We start from the raw sequence: 6363 nt of genomic DNA, 5'->3' as shown, positions 1-6363 counted from the left end.
TCCTGAGGGAAACTTCGGGGGGAACCAGCTACTAGATGGTTCGATTAGTCTTTCGCCCCTATACCCAACTCCGACGATCGATTTGCACGTCAGAATCGCTGCGGACCTCCACCAGGGTTTCCCCTGGCTTCGTCCTGGCCAGGCATAGGTCACCATCTTTCGGGTCCCAACGTGTGCGCTCTGGGTTCGTCCGGCCGACTCGACCAAACCCTTTTAAGGGGGAAAGATCTCGCGAGCATTCGGACGCCCTGGGGTTGCGCCCGCTCTGTTCGAGACGGGATCACCCCTCGCGGATGCACCCTCATCGGGGCCGCTTCACTTTCATTGCGCCTCGCGAGTTTAGTTTGATAATTTCTCGACGACTTGCGCACATGTTAGACTCCTTGGTCCGTGTTTCAAGACGGGTCGGGTGGGACCCGACTTCTACTCTCCGCTCTGGGCCTCCACAGGTTGAGCACCGCAACTTTTCTCTTTTACAAAAAAAAGCTACGACACCTCCCGGGAGGAGACAGGTCACGACCGGGCAGTACTGTTGGGAAACGCCGCGCTCGTCATCGCGGCACCCGCGAAGGTAACCACGAAACTCGCTAACGGACGCCCCGTGTAACAGACACCCAGTCGGTCGCGGAGTCCTACTAGGCCCCCCACTTGCGGACCTTGGCGTGGCTATTGCGATCGCAGAACGACTTATGCAAGAGAGCCGCCAATTCAGGCAGTCTCCATGCAGCGTTAAGGGCATACAACCAAGTGCCGGGAGCGGGGACTTGTTCGACCTTCGAGGGCCCACCCGTTTAACCCCCTGAACGGTTTCACGCACTCTTGAACTCTCTCTTCAAAGTTCTTTTCAACTTTCCCTCGCGGTACTTGTTCGCTATCGGTCTCGTGGCGATATTTAGCCTTAGAAGGAGTTTACCTCCCGCTTAGGGCTGCACGCTCAAGCAACCCGACTCTTGGGAAGGGATCCGATGCACGGTCTCGGCTCGTCTTATCTACGGGCCTGACACCCTCTGTGGGTTGCTCGCCCCGTTCATGGAGACTTGGACGATAGATACCGGACAGACGCGCACGATCCTCCCGAACACCACATTCCTCGGCACCCGCTCAACCGGGCGCGAGGTTCGGTGCTGGGCTCATCCCTGTTCGCTCGCCGCTACTAAGGGAATCCTTGTTAGTTTCTTTTCCTCCGCTTACTGATATGCTTAAGTTCAGCGGGTAGTCTCATCTAAACTGAGGTCAGAATGAATTGTTTGTTTTCAAAAGGAGACAACACTTTATCTAGCTCGGCAGACTTTGGCGTTTTAAAGCCGGGAAAGATTGAATAATTGCCGGTTCAAATTTTTTTTTTTCGAAATAAAGCGAGTCTCTTCTCTCGTTATTCGCAAAAATTAATTTACGAAAAGTGACAGGGCGTCCTGCGGCTTTTTGTATTGAAACAACGCGTCGTGCGCGAACCAAGCTTGCATAACGAGCGGTTAGAGTGAGTGATAATTCGCGGTGGTCGACACTTCGACACGCCCGGCGCACACACACAACTAAACTCGCGTTGAAGCGGTATATCGCGCACACGCAGCCGACACCTTGTTCGAGAAGATGTGTTTATTTCTAAAATTTTTTTTTGAGTTGGCTCAAAAATTTCCCATCTGTTTTGCCATCGAAAAAGGTTTCTTTTGAATAGAGAGGAAAAAAACAAAACAGGGCGAACCTTCTTTTATTTTTCCCCCTTTTTTGTATTTGAGGCATCGCGGACACTTAAGTCGCGCGGCACCCAGACGTTAGAGATTCGGGAGCTTTTATGCGGTCAGGCCGGGTGAAAAATAAATCTCGCCGCGACCCAACATGCAAAACCAAGACTGAAAAAATCTCTGTTCGTTCATCATTCGACCGACCCTCAGTCAGATGTGGCCCGAGCGAGAAGCTGGGCCGCCATTTACGTTCAAGATTTCGATGCTCCATGTGTTCTGCAGTTCGCATGGATTAGCGCACTTTGCTGCGCTCTTCATCGATCCACGAGCCTAGTGATCCACCGTTCAGGGTCGTATATAAAACGACATATTCGTTTTCTTCTCTCTTTTTCTCCAACCCGCCCAAGCAAATGAATGCGAGGGCGGAGAAAGAAAGCCAGAAAGAAAATGTTCCGATAAACACTCGTACTAGAATTTGGGTTTAGTGTGTTATTGTGATTTTGAATTCTTCCTACTTCATCGAGAGGGCGAAGGGCAAGCTTAAAAAACATTCGGTTTTCAACGGCATAGTGTCGGGCTTTGGAGTGTTAGTCTATACGACGCACACGCACGCAACCACGAGTATCTACGCCCGAAAAGAACGTCCAGAGTAAAGTCTCACACTTTCGTCCCCCACCGAGAATCAAAAAATCCCGAAGACGAAGAGAGAAACAAAAAAAAAACAATTTCGATTGGGCGTATCCGCTTTAAACCACCGCGCATCAGAGCGCCTGATACCCGTTCAAAATCTTGATGTTTTTTTTTTTTTCCGACTCTCCATCCACCGAGTTTTTATTTTTCAAAGTGTTTGATTTAGGGACTAAGACTTTATAAAATCTCCTTTATTGTTCCTTCGGTACTCGCGGCCCAGGCGGGCTATCGTATTCTTCACTCTACTAACGTCAACACTGTGAGCGCCGCTAAAGGTCGAATGAATCTATAGAGACATTCACCATCGAAGCAGGAAGAATTTGCTCACGGCCATAGACCAAATCGAAAGACTTTGTGTTTTTTTTTGAGCCGAGAGGAAAGAAAAATCAATTTGAAAAGGCGAATCCGCTTTAAACCACCGCGCATCAGAGCGCCTGATACCCGTTCAAAATAAATGATTTTCTTCCGTCAACCCACACATAGTTCATACGATGTCTTACGCCGAAAGACTTTTGATGGGGTTTTTTTGTTTTGCAACTTTTAGTTGTTTCGTGCTCAACCAAAGCCATATGCGCAAAACATTTGTCTTGTTCGTTTATGATCCTTCCGCAGGTTCACCTACGGAAACCTTGTTACGACTTTTACTTCCTCTAAAGGATCAAGTTCGACCATCTTTCAGTCTCGCCGTTGGTAGGCACCGCACGGGCAGAGATTGCTCCCCACTCGACGGCACCCCGACAAGCCCGTCCGAAGGCCTCACTAAATCATTCAATCGGTAGTAGCGACGGGCGGTGTGTACAAAGGGCAGGGACGTAATCGACGCGGGCTAGTGACCCGCGCCTACTAGGGATTCCTGGTTCATGGGGATCATTGCAGTCCCCAATCCCAACCACGAAGGAGGTTCAGCGGTTACCCGGTCCTTTCGGACAGGGAGAGTGAAACACGCTGATTCCTTCAGTGTAGCGCGCGTGCGGCCCAGGACATCTAAGGGCATCACAGACCTGTTATTGCTCACTGTCACGCGGCTGGACGCCGCTTGTCCCTCTAAGAAGACTGCGTGACGGACGCGAGAGCAGAAGGTATCGCCGGGGATGACGACGACCGAATAACAATAGAGCCAGCCCCCGCGAGACATTCCCGACAAAGCCCCGCCATACCTCATCCGCCAGGCAACCAACCCGTGAAGGCCGTACACCCGACGAACAGAGCACAACGAAACCAAGCCGAGAGATTGCCTCACTAAAGGAACCAGTCCCACCGAGACCCGAATCGCCGCCACCTGATCCCGACGCCTCCGTACTCCCTTCGGTTTCAATTGATAAAACCCGTCACCTATTTAGCAGGCTAGAGTCTCGTTCGTTATCGGAATTAACCAGACAAATCGCTCCACCAACTAAGAACGGCCATGCACCACCACCCACCGAATCAAGAAAGAGCTCTCAATCTGTCAATCCTTCCAGTGTCCGGGCCTGGTGAGGTTTCCCGTGTTGAGTCAAATTAAGCCGCAGGCTCCACTCCTGGTGGTGCCCTTCCGTCAATTCCTTTAAGTTTCAGCTTTGCAACCATACTTCCCCCGGAACCCAAAGACTTTGGTTTCCCGGAAGCTGCCCGTCGAGTCATTGGAGTAACTCCGACGGATTGCTGGTTGGCATCGTTTATGGTTAGAACTAGGGCGGTATCTGATCGCCTTCGAACCTCTAACTTTCGTTCTTGATCAAGGAAAACATTCTTGGCAAATGCCTTCGCTGTTGTTCGTCTTGCGGCGGTCCAAGAATTTCACCTCTGTCGCCGCAGTACGAATGCCCCCGTCCGTCTCTATTGACCATTACCTCGGGTCCAAAAGTAAAAGACCAGCAAAATCGGACCGAGGTCCTATTCCATCATTCCATGCTGCGATATTCAGGCGTTGGGATACACCTGCTTTGAGCACTCTAATTTGTTCAAAGTAAACGTTGCCGGCCGCCCGAGACACCCGGTGAAGGGCACCCCGAACGATTGACTGGGTGGAGCGAATCGAGTCAACTACGACCAAAATTTTAAAAAGAACCCGAAAGAACTTTCCAACTCTGGCCGCAGATACAACAACGACGCACCGACCACCACTCCGGCGATGTTGTCCGACCGTGAAGAGAGTCGGGCTTTGACACCCGGGCTCCCAGAGCGTGAAACGCAACACCCTTGATTCAGAGCGGCGCCGCCCGGCCGAAGACAGACATCCGACTACGAGCTTTTTAACCGCAACAACTTTAATATACGCTATTGGAGCTGGAGTTACCGCGGCTGCTGGCACCAGACTTGCCCTCCAATGGTTCCTCGTTAAAGGATTTAAAGTGTACTCATTCCAATCACGGGGCCTCGGAAGAGTCCCGTATCGTTATTTTTCGTCACTACCTCCCCGTGCCGGGAGTGGGTAATTTGCGCGCCTGCTGCCTTCCTTGGATGTGGTAGCCGTTTCTCAGGCTCCCTCTCCGGAATCGAACCCCGATTCCCCGTTACCCGTTGCAACCATGGTAGGCGCGTAACCTACCATCGACAGTTGATAAGGCAGACATTTGAAAGATACGTCGCCGGCGCGAAGGCCGTGCGATCGGCGTGAAGTTATCCAGAGTCACCAAAATTGGTACGGTGCGCGAGCCCGAAAGCCCGGCCCCGACTGGTTTTGATCTAATAAAAGCACCTCTTCTGCGAGCCCGAAAGCCCGCAGTCGAGGCTCGAGTGCATGTATTAGCTCTAGAATTACCACAGTTATCCAAGTAGGATGGAGTGGATCTAAGGAACCATAACTGATTTATTGAGCCATTCGCGGTTTCGCCGTCTAGCGGCTTGTACTTAGACATGCATGGCTTAATCTTTGAGACAAGCATATGCTACTGGCAGGATCAACCAGGTATTTCGTGTATGTTTGTTTGATATGCATCCGGCGAGTTGCGGGTTTTTATTTCGCCCACGCATCACCAAACACACACCAAATCAACACGTTTTTCGTTTTTTTTCTTTTTCTTCGGAAACTAAAATTTTTGATCGCAACGCCTGGCGTGTCACAGCGAGTCCCAGTGAAGAGAAACACCGATCCGATCCGTTTGTTGGATTTTTTTCATTTCAATTTCCAAAGTCAAAGACCATTCAACGGTCTATGAGCCCAAAGTGAATCGGATTCATTCGACCGGTCTTGATATATTCATCAACTTTTTTTCCCGTATTACGGTTTTCGACGGTCATATGTGGCGTGCTGTATGCTCATAAGTCAAGCCTGCTTTACTAAGCTGACAAGCATACATCTTTTAAATTTTTGTGGGCTCAGAGTTTTATTTTTATTTTTCCACCGCCGAGGCACACTCTCGCATCACCCCGCACGACACACACACACACACACACCTCACCGCTCAACGGTCACACGAGGCAGAATTTTCCGCAAAGACTTTCGAAGAGAAAGAGAAAACTCGGAACAACCGCGGTCAGAGGCCAGCATAGAGGCATCGTATAGAAAGTCATGGGCGGAAAAAAACAAATCATTTCAAGTCGAGACAAGCAACCAGACTACCCCTATAAAAGTGCGCAATTCTTTAAGAGTTCACCGAAGAATGACCGAGATCAAGTATGCACGAAACGAACATATTCCAAGGGCAGCTGAATAAGCGATTCTGCGCCGAAGCGCGAGAAAAGCAAGCGGTACACCGATGGGGATCGTTTTTTTTATCGTGTTAGATTCGTTGTTGTCAAGCAAGGATTCTCAAAATGTTTTTTGCATTGCACCCAAGTTTCGTACTGATTACTTGTCGCAGACCGGTGACTGTCAAAAAAAAATTTTTTACGTTTTTTCTTGAGAGGTCACTGCCTACACACAACTCCGGGCGGGCCGTACACTCACAGCCGTTTGAATTCTCCCTTCGTGTGTCATGGCCATAACTGAGCGTACATCTTACCGGGCGCCGAGTTGATCTGGCTTGTTCGATGAACGTTCGGGATACGTACAATCGATATAGCTCCAACC

General features: G+C 50.2%; 3 non-coding genes across 3 annotated transcripts in view; all 3 read right to left on the bottom strand.

Annotated features, from left to right (window-relative positions):
• The window catches only part of LOC124319018, a 4576-nt gene extending 3340 nt beyond the window's left edge, over window positions 1–1236 (bottom strand). The window contains exon 1 of the ribosomal RNA XR_006912712.1: window positions 1–1236. This exon is cut by the window's left edge and continues 3340 nt beyond it. This is a non-coding gene — a ribosomal RNA (large subunit ribosomal RNA).
• A 646-nt stretch (window positions 1237–1882) lies between these two features.
• Window positions 1883–2035, bottom strand: LOC124319014. The gene has a single exon (XR_006912708.1). It is a non-coding gene; the product is annotated as a 5.8S ribosomal RNA (ribosomal RNA).
• A 932-nt stretch (window positions 2036–2967) lies between these two features.
• Window positions 2968–5262, bottom strand: LOC124319016. Its single transcript, XR_006912709.1, has one exon. It is a non-coding gene; the product is annotated as a small subunit ribosomal RNA (ribosomal RNA).
• Between the last annotated feature and the right edge of the window lie 1101 nt (window positions 5263–6363).

This window comes from Daphnia pulicaria, unplaced genomic scaffold (assembly GCF_021234035.1).
Source record: "Daphnia pulicaria isolate SC F1-1A unplaced genomic scaffold, SC_F0-13Bv2 h1tg000110l, whole genome shotgun sequence".
Taxonomy (NCBI): domain Eukaryota; kingdom Metazoa; phylum Arthropoda; class Branchiopoda; order Diplostraca; family Daphniidae; genus Daphnia; species Daphnia pulicaria.
The sequence above is the reverse complement of the archived record's forward strand: the minus strand, read 5'-3'. Positions and strand labels throughout refer to the sequence as shown.